Genomic DNA, 16,805 nt, shown 5'->3' with positions numbered 1-16,805 from the left:
AACCCAGGGATGGCTTTGACTCAGTTCTACAAAATCATTTATTTCCAAAGTACAGGTGAGAGATGCTCACCAAGCAACAGAAGTTTTGTAGGTGTGAAAATGCTGTAGTAGGGAAGGCTCAACTTTGATATTGGGAAAATTCCTTCGTGGAAAGGGTGGAACAGCTGCAGGGGTGGAGTCCCCATCCCTGGAGGGATTCCAAGCCTTGTGGAGGTGACATTTGGGGACAAGGCTCAGTGGTGGCTTTGGCAGTGCTGGGAATGGTTGGACTCGATGATCTTAAAGGTCTTTTCCAGCCTAAAGAATTGTGTGATCCTCCAGGCTGAGATAAATCACTGGAATGTTGTTTTGCTCCACGTCTCAATAACACAGAGGTGGCATTTTTCAGGAGGTTTTTATAGCCTGGGCACAGCTGGACCTCAGCTCTAATAACCAAGGCACCTGGCTGCCCAGCTGGAGGGAGAAAGCAAAGTTTGAGCAGCTCCAAACTTCTCTGAAGCCATTTTCCTGGGAGTGCTGCTGGAAACAGGGCGTGGAGAGGCAAAAAGCTTGTGCTGAACTCTGGTGTAGCTTTGAGTCATCAGCATCCCAGGGAGTGATGTTAACATGGCAACAAAATCCTGACAGTGCCACGCTGTGTGATTACATCAAAACCAGCTGAATCCTTATTTTAACAACCTGGACTTTATCCTGTGCTTTGGAGTTATTGATGCCTCAATATGGATTTGGCATCTTCCAAATGTTTTACTTGTGTCAGGCTGGGAGAGCTGGGATTGTTCACCCTGGAGAAGAAAATGTTCTGGGAGAGTTCAGAGCTCTTAAAGGGGCTCCAGGAGAGCTGAAATTTGGAGAAAGCCTGGAGGGACAGGACACAGGGAATGGCTCCCACTGCCAGAGGGCAGCCATGGATGGGATATTGGGAATGAGGAATTCCTGGCTGGACTGGGATTGCCAGAGCAGCTGGGGCTGCCCCTGGATCCCTGGAATGTCCAAGGAAATGTTGGACACTGGGGCTGGAGCAGCCTGGGACAGTGGGAGGTGTCCCTGCCATGGATGGGGTGGCACTGGGTGGGATTTAAGGTCCCTTCCAATCCAAACCATTCCATGATTCCATAAGACACATGGATGTCACGATCCACTCCATGGGAAGCATCATTCCAATTTCAGTTTTGGGTAAAATAAAGCAGTTTAGCTTAAGACATTGATGTATGGAAAAGCAACATGATGAAAATATTTTTAGGGGGGAAAAAAGATTGGAATAGGTTGTAAGTGGAGAGATCACTCTTCCATAAAAGTCACAGATGACACAGGTCTGTGGTCACTGGGTGAGTAAACATGTCCTGAGGAATATTTATCATTTTATGAGCAGTGCAGGTCTCACTCCTGCAAAAGCACTTCCTGAAATTCCAAAAGAGGCAGCACCAACTACAAAAAATTACAAAGAAAAACATTTTCCCTTTCCCACTTAAAAGATTTCATCTTCCAAGCTTCTTCCCTGCCAACGATAATCTTGAAATGCACCAAAATCAGTGAATAAAATGCCAGCTCCAGACAGGGGTAAAATTGTATTGCAGGGCTAATATTTTCTCACAAATGATAACAAATTGGGTAAGAGGCACTGCAGGCAAAGGTCAGGCCCAGATCAGCAGGAGCAGAGAGCTCTGCTGCCCTCCCCACTGCCAGCCCCACTCCTCATCACTCATTTGCACCAAAACCAGCTTTCCACGCACGCTCATTTATTTTTTCATAAATCATCGTCGGCCGGTGAGCAAATGGAAGTGAAATTCTCCTCACACCAGTGAACCCCCGGAATTCAGCAATCCCAGCCAGGCCCAGGGGGATGGGATGGGATCTCTGGGATGGGATGGGATGGGATCTGTGGGATGGGATGGGATGGAATGGGATCTGTGGGATGGGATAGGATCTGTGGGATGGGATGGAATGGAATCTGTGGGATGGGATGGGATCTGTGGGATGGGATGGGATGGAATAGGATCTGTGGGATGGGATGGAATGGGATCTGTAGGATGGGATGGGATCTGTGGGATGGGATGGGATGGAATAGGATCTGTGGGATGAGAAAGGATGTGTGGGATGGGATGGGATCAATGGGATGGGAATGGAAGGGATGGGAGGGAATGGGATGCAGGAAATGATGCCTCAGGGATTTGCTTTTATATTTTTTCACATTCTGAGCTGCTTTAGTGTGTGGGTCTGAGCTTCACATTATGGGATGCTGAGCTCTCTGCACAGAGCAGGGAGACAAAACAATTCCTGCTCCAGCTGGGCACCAAGGACAAATGATCCAAATCTCAGCCCAGGAGCACAAACACCGTGGGCTGGAGAGAGAAAAACAAGCAGGATGGGACTGCCTGGGCTAAAGCTGGAATGGGACAATGAACTCCAAGGTGCCAATGGAGCAGAACTGATCCCAGGGAGAGCCCCCGGGAGCGCTCGTGCATTTTGGGGCCATTTTGGTTCATTTGGGTGCAGCCCTGGCTGGGCTCTGGTGCTGCCCAGGGTGGATCCATGGAGGAGATGCTTTAATAAATCCCGAATTTATTCTTTAATTCTGTCTGGTCTCTGTTCCAGCTCAAACTCCTCAAGGCATCAGGATGAGCCCAGACGGGCAGCGGGGTGAGCGTGGCCGGGGCAGGGCTGAGATGATGAATGGTTCTCCATCACCCCCTGTCCCCTCCCAGGCCAGCACAGACTGGAATCTTATTTAGGTTGCCATTTATCTTTCTTTGGGCCAGTCAATAAAGATGAACACAACAGTTGTAAGGATCGATTGCAATTTTTTCTCATTTTCAAGCATGAAGGAGCATTTCTGACATAAAAACAATATTCAGGGTGTACTTGTTCTGCTTTTTAATTGCAGTTCAAGTGATCAACTGAGCTGCTCTATATGCCCAGAAGTTTTAATCCTACAAGCTATCAAGAAATGATTTGTTATCTTAGCTGAAGTGTGCTCTTTGTTGGCTCAGGTCTGCTACTGAAACTCACTCAGATTCTCTAAGAGATAAACTCTCCGTAACCCAGAGATGAAGTTTTGTTTTCCGTGTCCTCCCTGATCCTCCAGATAAAAGTGCAGTGGTCATTTCCCTAAATACAGATTAAAAACGATGCTGTAGCATCATTTCCTCATCTCCAGATAAAGGCAGACATTTTTTATTCTCACCCCAAGGCCAGGCTGGGCAGGGCTTGGAGCACCCTGGCATAGTGGGAGGTGTCCCTGCCATGGCAGGGGTGGCACTGGATGAGTTTAAAGACCCCTTCAAACCCAAATCTAGCAGTTTTGGCCCAAAGATAATGAAGATATTGCATTAAAATTGACTAACAAGTGCTGCCTTTTCCAGAGCAACCCTCAAAGTGAACTGAGAAAAACAGAGGCTGAAAGAGAAGTTAAAGAGAACTTCAATTTTACTTCTAAATCCATCCAATTTGCCCTGATACATACACAGAGCCGCAGAAAATATAAATAATGCCATAAGTCAGGAAGACAAAAGTGAGATCTGGCCACAGGTGAAAGTGTTTTCACCACGTTTGCCACTGAAATAATTTTCCCTGAGCAAAAGTGGGAGCAGAAGCTTCTTTAGGCTGGAGGAAGAAGAGGAGAATTATTTCTCTCGAGAGCTCTGATTTCAAAGGTCTGAGTCAGAAAATAAATTCCTGGAGCCCCTCAGAAGGTCACTGTTTTGTCTGCATGGAGGAACTCAAAGCACGAGTACACGTTTCACTCTGGGCTGAAAATCTTCAGATTTGCAAGCAGGGAAAGTTCTGAGAGATCCTGTGTCATCCAAGCTGATAAAAGATTATCAAAAGAACCAGGAGAACTTGAGATCCTTCATTTAATTTCACCAGAGATGCTTCACCTACATGCACCACTTTATTAAAAATGTGGTGAAGCTGTTTTTACTGCAGACAGACCACGAGTGATTTTGGAATTGAATTCTTCCTTTTAAGCCCTTAAAGCCCTGAAGAGATTCATTAGGAGAGTAACATTCATGCAATCTATTTAATTTTTTTAAAATTAAATGTAATAGTTGCGTAGTTAACAGTTGATTTGACAAAGAAAAAAAGACTTTTGACTTGCATACAAAAGAGACAAACCTGCCCTTTGCTTCAAGTTAGTGCTGGGAAAGACAAAAATGAGCCCAGCTTGACTCCAGCTCAGCTCAGCACCTGCTCCACCCAGCAAAGGAACCAAGGGCTTGGGCTGTTTGGCACCTTTGAGAATCAGGGGAGAATTTTTAATTTAAAGACTTCTCTCTCCTTCTCATCCTCCCCCACGAAAAGACTCAAAGCATCGGCAGGCAAAGATTATCCTGTTCCCTGAATGGCAAATTGGGAAGTTTTCTGTGCCTCTTTTTAATCCATTTCTGCTGCAGTTAAGCTTCTTTTCTCCCTTAATTGTACTTGTGGCCATTTCATCTGGGGATCTTTAACAAAGCCATTTGTGGATAATAGGGAGCATTTTGTTTTAATCATCCTGTTGACACAGAGCCTGAGATCTGAAGAGATCAGCCTTAAAAGAGATTTCCAAAGCCACGAGGAAATTGTTTCATTTATTTTAGTCCAAACTCAAGACTGACCAGGTTGCTCCAAGCCCCATCCTTGGATTTGGACATTTTCAGGGATGCAGGGACAGCCCCAGCTGCTCTGGCAATCCCAGCCCAGCCAGGAATTCCTCATTCCCAAGATCCCATCCATGGCTGCCCTCTGGCAGTGGGAGCCATTCCCTGTGTCCTGTCCCTCCAGGCCTTGTCCCCAGTCCCTCTCCAGCTCTCCTGGAGCCCCTTCAGGCCCTGGAATGTGCTGGAAGCTCTCCCTGGATCCTTCTCCTCTCCAGGGGAACATTCCCAGCTCTCCCAGCCTGACATTGGATCCATCTCCTCTCCAAAAAATTCATGGACCCAGGGCCTTCACTTGGAATCTCAGGAAGCCATGAAGGGTCTCCCTTCCCTTTTCTTCTCTTTTCTATCCCCATTTTCCATTAAAATCCCTTGGGATGGATTCTGAGTGTCCCAAATCCCAGAATCCTGGACCAGTTTGGGTGGGAAGGGACCTCAAAGCTCATTCCAGGGACACCTGCCATGATCTCAGGGTGCTCCAGTCCTTCCTTGGACATTCCAGGGATCCAGGGGCAGCCCCAGCTGCTCTGGCAATCCCAGCCCAGCCAGGAATTCCTCATTCCCAAGATCCCATCCATGGCTGCCCTCTGGCAGTGGGAGCCATTCCCTGTGTCCTGTCCCTCCAGGCTTTTTCCAAATTTCAGCTCTCCTGGAGCTCCTTCAGGGTCTGGAATGTGCTGGAAGCTCTCCCTGGATCCTTCTCCTTTCCAGGGGAACATTCCCAGCTCTCCCAGCCTGGCTCCAGAGGGGCTCCAGCCCTGGAGCAGCTCCAGGGCCTCCTCTGGACTACAGAGAAAAAGGCAAGATTAGAAGAAATAAACTTGAAAACCTCCAGTCATGTTTCATCTTTGAAACTGCCACTAAGTGAGCGAGGAGAGAAGGAATTAGGAAAAAAAAAAAAGAACAAAAAAAGAATAGAATAATCAACTGTTCTGTGCCTCCACCCCTGTTCCAAATTACATTAAATTACAGTTTTATAAATATGACCATTCTGATGGCATTTTCATTTGAATTTAAAGCCTCCATTTGTCCCTGAATTGATTTTAATAAGCTATGGAAAACCAAGCATTTAACATCAGACAGCTTCCCAAGTAACACTGCATCTTCATTCTGCCTCCAAATGATCTATGGATGAGGGAATTTCTTCTGAAATGTCAGCAGATCAGGCCTGTGCTTGAATTTTTAGATAAGTTATTCTTCATACAAGTTCTGACTGCTCTCATTTGATCCAGCTGCTCTAGTCAGTCAATTGATGCAGTTTTTATTCCAGAGATGAAACTAAGGATGTCCAACTCCACATTTAGAGATCCTACATAACATTTAAGACTTCTACTCTTGCTTATCAACCCTATGATGAGCTACTTTGTAATGAGGGGACTGACTTTCCTCAATGGGGGAAAGTTCTCTGGATCTGCCACAGGGCTGAAAATCAGGTTTTTATGAAATCTATCCAAATGGAGCATCATTCCACAAAAAAGAAAAAAATGGTTGCTGCCCAAAGCAAAACAGTTTTCCAGTCCTGAACTACAGCATCAAAGGTGCCTTTGGACCCAAAAAATCCCTTCCACCACAATGCAGAACAGCTCAGTGACTAAAGATGAATAGACAGGGCAGGGCATGAGCTTTTACAGCAGAGGGGAACATTTTAATGTGCAAAAGGAGGGAGAAGTGGCTGCAAGGCAAGGAGAGGGAATTCAAACTGAAAGAGAAGCCCCACAGAAAAAAAAATTTAAAAAAGCAGCAAAGGAAGCAAGCTGGGATCTTGGACTGAGCCTACAGAGGACACCCAGATGAGGAAATTGAGATTAAGGCAATTATCAGGATTTTGGAGCTTGCCTAGAGCTCCCTATTTCAAATTCAAGTGCAATTCCTCTCTTCTGCCTTTAGGAAACTTCCTCTGTTTGTTGTGCCCTGGAAGCAGCTGGGTCAGGACCAGGCTGTCCCTGTGACACAAGAGATGCCTGAGCTGTTACAGACTGGAGAGAGGATTTGGGACACCCAAAACCATCCAGTACCTGCTCCTACAGGGAGATAAAACCCAAAAAAGTATCCAAAGGTGTTGAAAATGCCACAGATCCACTCAAACAAAAACCTGGAAGGCGTTCCTGCCTGTGGCAGGTTGGAATGAGATGAAGTTTAAGGTCCCAAACCAGTCTGTGACTCCATGAAAACAAAGGAGCAACCTGCAGAATGGAAATTCACTCCCCATCAGTGTTTGCTGGATTCCATGATGGATGTTTGCCAAAGATTTCAGTGATATTCAAAGATGTCAAAGATATTCAGAGTGCAGCCAGCAGGGTAAAATACTTAATTCAGTTTTATCAGCAGAAAATGGGGGAAAAGAGAACGATTTTTGACCTTTTCTTTTGAATTTCCAACTCTGTTTTTCAGGCACCACTAACTAATGCCTTTAACTGCAACTATTAATGGCTCTGAAGTTTCTCCCCAGCCATGCCTCACTTCACTTTTCTGCCCTGCTAGAACATCGATCTCTAATTTGTTAACACTCAGAGCTGCCAAAGAAAATGAAAACCTTGGTGAAAAGGACAAATCTATTCCAAGTTCTTACAGCTATTCAGCCAAGCAGCTAATCTGCATGTAATTGTAGTAGTGGAGTTAATACAAATGTGCTCAGGCTTAGAGATGCACCTGAAAATGCACAACTGTATTTATGGCACCTCCTGATGATGAGAAGCCTCATTTAAACCTTTCCCATTTACAATTTCCCTTCTCAGCTCAGCCCTGTTGCTGTTCTGTGGTTTAAATTATGTTTTCCCAGTGGGGTTATTTCTCCACGACCTAAAGCAGGTTTTGCCCCCCAAAATGTACATCTTTGAGGCAAAGAGGAATGGGAATTGCTGCTGCCAGGGGTGATGCCCAAGAAATCTAAGTTGGGAATTCCCTTCTGTTGGTGGCATTGGGTGCAGATGGCAGCACAGGAATGAGGATTTCAAATTCCTGGTGCTGGTTGCTTTTATGGAATTAATTCTTAAATTGTGGTCCAAAGCAAAAACCACACCACAGGGAATCATCAGCTCAAAGCAAACCAGGATCAGCACGAATCCTAAAATTCTGGAATGGCTTGGAACCTTCAAGATTATCCATGGGCAGGGACATCCAGTGTTCCATCCAGGAATGGTTGTGATTCCAGGGAAATGCCAGTGTTTTATTCCAAGGTACAGAGCTGTCCATTCTGCAGGTACCAATTTTCAAACACAGCTTTGCTAAAGTCAGCTGAGCCAAAATCTTCCATTCCATTCCTGCACAGCTCAGCTCATCCTGCATGGACGGCTCCCACGATCTCCTGAGGTGGTGGAGACTCAAAGGAAGACAATTTCAGGTCAGCCATGAAAAACTTTTGGCAAAACTTCAGCAGAGACAGCTCTGAGTCCAGGGCAGCCTTCCCATGGTCTACAGCAGCCACAATTTTAAGAGGAAATCTCAAAGTCAGAGAAAATCTGAGGAAATCCCTTTAACCACCACTTATTTCCAACTCATTTTGGCCAATTTTTGGAGGCAGAGATCCTGTGAAATTGGTTAGAAAAGTACTTTCCTCCAAGGATAGTTGAGGGACAGGGATCACAAGAGGTTGTGGTATCTCCAGCATTGGAGATCCCCAAAAATTTCCCCAAAAATCAATCTGCTCTGAGCAGGTGCCTGGACCTCCCAGGGCCCCTTGCAGTCAGAACAACTCCATAAATATGGAAATTCGGATCTGCTATCAGGGTGAAAATCTCTTTTGGCTTGTAGATGTGCAATCTGCTCTGCAGCTGGAGGTGAAATTCATCTTGTGGCAGAAGCCCAGCAGAAAGAATCACAGATTAGCTCTGTCTTCTTTCAAATCAATGGAAAATGGCTGGGTTTAGCTCTGTTTATTAGATCTCCCCCATCACTGCTGCCTGAGATTGGCTGCCTCAGGCCATAATGAGTGCAAGATTACCATTTTTTGAAAAGCACAAATAACACTCACATGCCAGCCTGAGACAGACCACAAATAAAGTTCCTGAAAAAAAAAAATCTAAAATATTCTGTCTCTCTCAATCCAACAAGCCTGGAAACAATGTCAAGGCACAGGCTTGTTGCCGTTTCTCTCGCTGCTTTAAAAAGTTTTGTCTGTGGGGTTTTTTTTTGGGTTTTTTTTGGGTTTTTTTTTGAGCTGGTATTTGTCAGAACTTTCCTCAGGAACCAGCTTGATCAAGCCAATCAAATTCTCATTTTGTGGAATTATGAGCTGCAGTATCCAAATAAGATGAGTTTGATATTCAAAACCACTTTAGCATTTGCATTTAGTCAGAGCAGTGAACTTCTCTCAATGTTGCTGCCACAAATAATCTGAATTTTGGTCTCACTGTCAGGTGATATTTTGATGGTTGGGACCAGCAGGAGAGCAAAGAGGGAGTGAATTTGGAGAGCAGGTTTTTCACTGTGCAAAGTTCATGATCTGAGTGAAAACAGCCACAAGAAAAGGCAGAAAATCTGATACCAACTGACTGGGAGCTGATGCTGCTACAACAAAAGCCAAACTGTAAAAATCTACAGATCAAATAACAGGTTTTGGTGATGGTGAAGCAACTAAAGAACTTCAAGGATGCTTTGAACACCAGGTGAGAGCAGTGAGGAGGAATCAGCACTGGTACAACCAAAATGCTGAGGATATAAAAGATCTCTGATGAAAAACAATGTATGTATTTGTTTAGATGAGTGCTAAGCACCTGAATGCAAGAAAGTTGCATTTTACACTCAGATTAGATGGAGAACTCTGCTCATATTTAATATAGTGAAACAAGAAAGGAAACGAGCTCTGAGCACGTTTAAATCGAAGGAATGAGAGAATTTTTCAGTGCTTTTCCAAGAGTGGATCCCAGCAGACCCACTGAGCTCGGGAACTGCCTCCTCAAGGAAAAGCAGCCACAACTAAGGCAGGTGTGCTCTCCCTAAAAACCTGCTCAGAATAAATCCAGGACCTAGGAAAATGCAAGCATGACACAGTGGAATTATCAGCACCAAACACATTCATCTGGAAGTTAAAAAAGTGATAGCACTGCTCTCAATAAGGCAAAATCCACCAAACTCCTACAGCTGGATGACACACGAGGCCAAATAACTCAAACACAGACTCCTCCAAACCTTCCTAATTTGTATCTGTGTTTTGTGACCTCTGAGATGATTCCCACTATTTCCTGGGCTCCTTTTTCCTGCATTCTTCATGGGCTCTGTTTATTCCCACTGGCCATTTCCACCTCCCTCCCACAGTGCATCACTGAAGGCAGAGCTGTTATTCTGCATTTCAGCCATCCCACAGGTATTTGGGGGATGTTCTGTCCAACATATTTTTTTTTCCAGTGTAACCTTTATTTTTCCTTCCCATTCCAAGTGTTCCACTGTGCTGCACACCTGCATTTCTCCAGACATTCCACTTTTACCCTTCTTGGCCTGAACAGACTTTCCACTGTTTTTGTGAATTCACTTTCCCCCTACTGTAGCCATTTCTTGTAGCAAAATCTGTGAATTCAACACTTCCCTGTGTAGGGTTATAAAAGGGCTGTCAATCCCTGTACCCATCCTGGAATTTATCTTTTAGGATGGGGTTCATCCCTGGAAGTGTCCAAGGCCAGGCTGGATGGGGCTTGGAGCACTCTGGGACAGTGGAAGGTGGCCCTGCCATGGAACTGGATGGGCTTTAAGGTCCCTCCCAACCCAAACCACTCTGAGGTTTACAGACAACATAATTTAGACCCACAAATGCTCTATTACAGACTTGTGTTATGCCCAAATAACACCTCACAACTGATGGAAAAATTCCACACTGTAGTTCTTTCAAAAAGCCACAAACAAAACCATTTAATTTAAAATTCTTCACTCCTCACAGCAACAGGTCCAGCTGGGTAAATTCAATCTCTGTATTGATTCTCCAGCTGTCTGATATGGAAATATTTGTAAATTTGGATTTTTGTATTTTACCTTATAAAGCATGAGAGCATTGAGGATGAACTTGATATAATCAATATTTTTTTTCTCCTTTTTCTCCCTCCAAGTACAAAAGTGACTCTCAAAAGCTCCTACATCTTTGATCTGGGCAGCTCCAGGAGAAACCTCCCTTTTGCTACTATAAAACCTGGAATTACCTCATAGGGACAACGCTCTCAGGCACAGGGTGGGATTTTTGGGGCTGTCCTGTGCCAGCAGGAATTGCATCTATGGCACCTGCACCCTGAAATTTCCCATTAATGATGTCTTCAAATTCTTAAATCCTGGCCAAGAAGAGGAGTAAAACACTGCCAGTAAACCCAGTCACATAAAAAGAGGTTCACATGTCTGAAAACTTTTAATTACATCAACTACTGCAGTAAAAAGACATCAAAAGTCCCCTCAAACACTTGCACTAAATCCTTTTTCTGTCAACCACTGGTAAAACTCCCACTTCAAAAATATCCCACATGCTGCATGGTACAAACACACACAGCACTTTACACTTGATTTTCCAATATAAAAGCACAGGTCTTGTAAGGAGTTTTCAGTTTTTCATGAAGTTCTTTCAATTTTACAAGTACCTGAAATAATCTCTTGTCAGTTCATGGCAACAATTCAAAGAAAAAAAATCCACTGATGTTTTCTGAATTTAAAAGGGTCATTTACAGCTTTTTAAAAGGCCTTTAAAAAAACCCAATTTCTGCACATTTGCTATCAAAAGGAAGCCCAACCTCTACTATTATCCAATAACTCATCTCACCTATACAGAGCATTATTTTGTTTTGCTCAGCTGAGATTCCACTGAAAAGCTCCTGCCTGCTCAGCAACAAGAGAGTCTCAAATCATCAGCGTTCTGCACATTATTTTAAACATATAATTAAAGAAAGTTTCCAAAAAATTCAGTGACAGGAGCAGCAGAAACTCTTCAGAAGTAAGGAGGCTCATGAAAGCTGTCTGAGAGGTGCCATGAATACAGTCTGGGCTGGATTTGTCTCACGGGGTGTGTTCAGCTGGCAAGGAATTATTTGGAAGTGTGAAGTCAAAAAATACTGCACCTATTCAGAGGAATTAGAGGGACACAGGAGAAAATGTATCAACAGGTTTTGATTTACAGACAGCAAATGGAACAGTTTCACCTACAGGGAACTGCACAGATAAGGACAGGCTGAGCTCCTGAGCTGTGGCACACAGGGGATGGCATTCCCTGATTTCACACTGGGGATCTCTTTTCATGCCAAAACTTTGATTTTCTTCTGAAAGAATCACAGGATGGGTTGGGTTGGGTTGGGTTGGGTTGGGTTGGGTTGGGTTGGGTTGGAAGGGACCTTGAAGCTCATCTCATTCCACCCCATCCATGGCAGGGACGCCTCCCACTGTCCCAGGCTGCTCCAGCCCCAGTGTCCAGCCTTTCCTTGGACATTCCAGGGATCCAGGGGCAGCCCCAGCTGCTCTGGCAATCCCAGCCCAGCCAGGAATTCCTCATTCCCAAGATCCCATCCATGGCTGCCCTCTGGCAGTGGGAGCCATTCCCTGTGTCCTGTCCCTGCAGGCCTTGTCCCCAGTCCCTCTGCAGCTCTCCTGGAGCCCCTTTAGGGCCTGGAATGTGCTGGAAGCTCTCCCTGGATCCTTCTCCTCTCCAGGGGAACATTCCCAGCTCTCCCAGCCTGGCTCCAGCCCTGCAGCAGCTCCATGGATTCCTCTGGACTCTCTCCAGCACCTCCAGGTCCTTCTGCTGCTGTCCCCAGGGCTGGGGCAGCTCTGCAGGTGGAGTCTCACCTGAGTGGGGCACAGGGACAGAATTCCCTCCCCTCTTCCTCTTTACAGAACAATCCAGAACTTCCAAAATGTTTTTTTTGTATGTTGTGTCCTCTTCCAGCTTTACCTGCTGAATGCAAAGCTCTGGAAACTGGAAACCAGCAGGAGATGGGAATGAGAAAAGGAGGGGAAATCTTCCTAATATTGTTGTAATCCCAAAAAGCCACAGAGTGGGGTTTGCTGAAAACTGATGAGTTATTTCAGTCTAACCCAGAACAGTCCCTAATATTCAGTTTTGTAACCTGCATTTTGCTGTTTCACTGCACTGCACAGCCACTGCACGTGAAACAGGAGCTGCCTGATATGACAAACAACAATTCCTCATCTCAAAAGCTTATTCCTTAGAAACAATTCCTCATCTTAAAAGGAATCTGATCCAAAAAGGGAAGCAGGATGCACACATCTCAGACAAGGAGTGCCAGAAATGAGTAAATAATCATTCAAAATCACGCCCTCACAAGTTGCTGAATAAAATGGTTACAGGAAAAGATTGCACATTTTAACTCATGTCTCTGGATAACGAATTGTGTGCTGCCTCTTTGTACAGAATTTACCAGAGAATTCACTCAATATCTGGATGGTTCCACTGCTCTTCTCTTGCCTCCTGAAAGTGAGGCAGTGAAAAAATGGGGAATTTCCCAAGGGATGAAATAGAAGCAGTTCCAGTGAGGCCCTGGGCTGGGATTGCCAGAGCAGCTGGGGCTGCCCCTGGATCCTGGAATGTCCAAGGAAAGGTTGGACATTGGGGCTGGAGCAGCCTGGGACAGTGGAAGAGTCCCTGGGGTTGGAACTGGATGAGCTTTAAGGTCTTTTCCAACCCAAACCATTCTGATTCCACGATTCTCTGAACTCCTGAAATCCATAGGAAGCTTGGTATGAACAGACATCAGAGCTGGCATGGAACAAAAGTTATCTGCAGCGCTTTTAAAAACACATATGGTACCAAACAACAGAAAATATTCTGCATTATTGTCGCAGTCTGTGGGAAACAGAGAATATCTTCTTTGAGTTGATAAATAGACAATTTTTTGTTGCAGAAAAAAATCTCTGAACTGGATTTAGGTGGTACCAGATATGAAAAAGTGAAGACATTGAAAACAATCATAACTCTCTTCTGAGAATCAGACAAATGTTTGAACTCCTCTGCTATGGTTAATTTGGATTTGCTTCCTAATTACTACAGCTCTGCTTTACTGTTTCCCTGTGCAGAAATTCCCTGAGTGATTCTGGCCTGCAAAGGGTTAAATTCCCTGACATGGGAGGAAAAAAAAAAAAATCAAGATTTCTAAAGTGGCAGGAGAGCATCTCCTGATTTCAAACACATGATTATGCTTCCCTGCTTCAAAAGGAAAGGCCTTTAGAGGCACAGCAATATGCATGTGAATAGATCTGCACTGAAAAGTCCCAGCTCTCAGGTATGAAAATGCCTTTTGCTTCCAAAGGAGTGAGATCTGGGAACTTTCATTTCTCCCTGACACACTGAAGGGGCTGAACGTGCCATCAGCACCAGCATTTCTGGATTTAAAAGGGTCATTTCTGTCCCCAGCTCTGAGGGTTCAGCCACTTCTGCTGTGTCAAATTCCCAATTAAAACCAAGACCAACGACGAGCCCAGCTGAGCAGAGCTGGGCCTGTTTCACATTGGGCTGGTGGCAGACACAGAACCCACAAAGAGGGTGGAAAAAAGTTAAACCAGAATAAAAAAAGAGAAGAAACTTTTACCTTGGATTTACACAAGGATTAGTGTAAAAATGGCACATTATTTTTCCAGGAGGATCTCACAAATACAGACATTGATGCCATCTCCTCTCCTGAAGGATTGGGGGGGGGGGGTCAGAGATTTTGAAGGAAATCTACAGTGCCCAAGACCAATTGGTTTTTCTCTTTGAAGCAAAAATTTGGCTGCAAAGAAGTTGTCGCTAGGCTTGTCACCAAGTTCATTACTGATCTTCTCTCTTCTCTCCTATTTCATCCATTTTCTACCTACATCTCCCTCTGATCCTGTTTAATGAGAATTCCCTTCTCCCAGTTTTAAATTCATTGTTTCAGTTTCGAGGGAGTTTCACAGAACACAGAAAAATACAGAATTTTGTTTTTTGTAGTGAATTCTCAAGGCAGAAGAAAAACCTTTACTTAAACTTTCATTCCTGTGGCCAAGCCTGGCTAAAGCTGGGATCAGTGTCACAAATCATGTTAGACAGAGCTGGTACAGTGTCAGATTAAGCCCTTTTCTGACCCAGAATTGGGGCAGCTGAGAGGTGTTTTATAAACTTTTATTCCATTTTCAGCCTCATGTGAAGGGTGAGACAATACAGATGTTATAATTCACACCATCACAATCAGAAGCCAATTATTTCTTAATTATAATACATTATAAGTGTTTTTTGGTCTGTCAGCTTTACCCACACCATGCTGTCAGTGCCTTAAAGCCAATCACCTAAAATCCCCCCTCGTGGGTCCTGCTACAGTGCATTCACAGTTCTATTTCTCCAAAGGACCCAGTCTGATTTGTAAGGCCACCCTTTGAAACTTGTCTCTAGTTCCATTTCTCTCCCAGCAGTGTCTGTCCCATTCCAGGGCATCTCTCAGTCAGCATTTCTCATCTCCAGGTTTGCACACAGATGCACTGTGTGAGCTTTCTGTCAGCCTTTGAGAATTCTCTGCAATTTCATTTCCCCCAGTGCAGCTCTTTTCTCTCTGCACTGGGGTCACATCCCAGGATTTTGGTTCAGCTCTCACTGTGGCCGGACTCTCCCTGATTTTAAGGATGTTGCCACTGGACACAACTGCTCCTGGGCAGGGCCTGACCTCCTGCACATAAAAGCACAACAAAACCAGGTGAAAAAATTATAAACTCAGAGCAGGACGTGGTGCAGAGCCCAGATTTCCTCAAGCATGGTAAAAGCTGTGTCCTTTACACAAAGCTTTTCCCAAACCCAGCATCCTCTGTGTTTAAATTACAGAAACAAAAATTACATTTTTTTTTCCAGTAACACAATGGTGAACCAGCAGAATTCATATGGAAAAAGCTGGGTCTAAGTCACAGCTTATTGTTAATAAACTGAAATCAAATACCCAAAAATCCATTGCTGCCAGATGTCAGTGGTCCACCTCCAGCTCCTCTGGCTGCACAGATCCCTCTCTCCCACTGAAGGCCAAGTTATTAATAAATTGTTTTTCAACGTAGATTGGCTTGATCATTTATTTTCAAAATCCCTTTTCCCATCATTTACTCATTACCCGCCTCCTCTTGATGTAAGAGGACATTTATTGCCTTCTGCATTTATTGTGCTGGCAAACAGAAACACTGAGCAGCATTTCCTGGGGATTCTCTAATTTATCTATCAGTTATGGGACTGGACTATTTTTAGGGGCAGGAAAAATTAAAATATCACTCAGAGTGACAGCAATGAAAATGAAAGCAGTGAGTCTTCCTGTAATAAAGGAAGAGTGTTCCTACGATTCCACGATTTCAGCCATTGGGTTTGCAGGATTATTTACCATTAAAAAAAAAAAAAATTCTCATAAACATTATTGCTTTCTAATGAGAATAATTACTAATTACCAAGGACAACACTGCCATGTCACCAAGTGCCACATCCACAAGGCTTTGAAATCCCTCCAGGGATGGGAACTCCACCTCTGCCAGGGTGGGCAGCCCTTTCCAGGAAGGAATTTTCCCTAAAATCCATCCTGTCCCCCCTGAGCCTCCTTGGCTCCAGGCTCAGCCCCTTCCCAGCTTTTTTTCCCTCAGCTTTTCCTGCCTCTCCATTCCCTGCCCTGGACACTCTCCAGCCCCTCTGATTTGATGTCCCTCAGCAGGGCCAGCACAGGGGAATGGTCACTTCAATTTAGAGTTGTCATAATTCCCAATTCTGTTACCTCAACTAAGAAATCCTCCCCGAGGGTTGCTTTAATCCAACATTAACTTAGCACAGTATTTGTTCCCAAACTTCAGCTTGTGATGGGAAGATGGTGGGAGGAGAGAACAGACCCGGGTGAAGCGAAAGCTGCTTATTCATTAACTCCCCATATGTTAAAACATTTTGCCATATCCTATGCAAAGAGATAAACACAGCTTTTAACATTCAAAAATTTCCTTCAGTTTGGTCTTTTTTGCCTGTTTAAAACGTTTCCCTCTCGTGACAGTTTTTTTTTTGCTCCATAAGGAGGAGAATGGGAAAAGCTCAGATGAAGCTACACTCAAAAAAACCTCCACAATCACCAGGACGGCTGAGGAAATGCTGGAATTTTGATTCAAAAAGTGACTGGTGGGGGATAAACTTGGCTTCACTGGGATTTCACTATTCCAGGCTCTAGCCCAAATGTCCAACCTGGCCTTGGACATTCCAGGGATATCCAGGGGCAGCCCCAGCTGCTCTGGCAA

The 16,805-nt window shown here is 44.6% G+C and overlaps 1 protein-coding gene across 5 annotated transcripts in view; it reads right to left on the bottom strand.

The window, feature by feature from the left end:
• Positions 1–16,805, bottom strand: part of CHCHD3 (coiled-coil-helix-coiled-coil-helix domain containing 3) — a 129,577-nt gene that overhangs the window by 26,505 nt on the left and 86,267 nt on the right.

This window comes from Taeniopygia guttata, chromosome 1A (assembly GCF_048771995.1).
Source record: "Taeniopygia guttata chromosome 1A, bTaeGut7.mat, whole genome shotgun sequence".
Taxonomy (NCBI): domain Eukaryota; kingdom Metazoa; phylum Chordata; class Aves; order Passeriformes; family Estrildidae; genus Taeniopygia; species Taeniopygia guttata.
The sequence above is the reverse complement of the archived record's forward strand: the minus strand, read 5'-3'. Positions and strand labels throughout refer to the sequence as shown.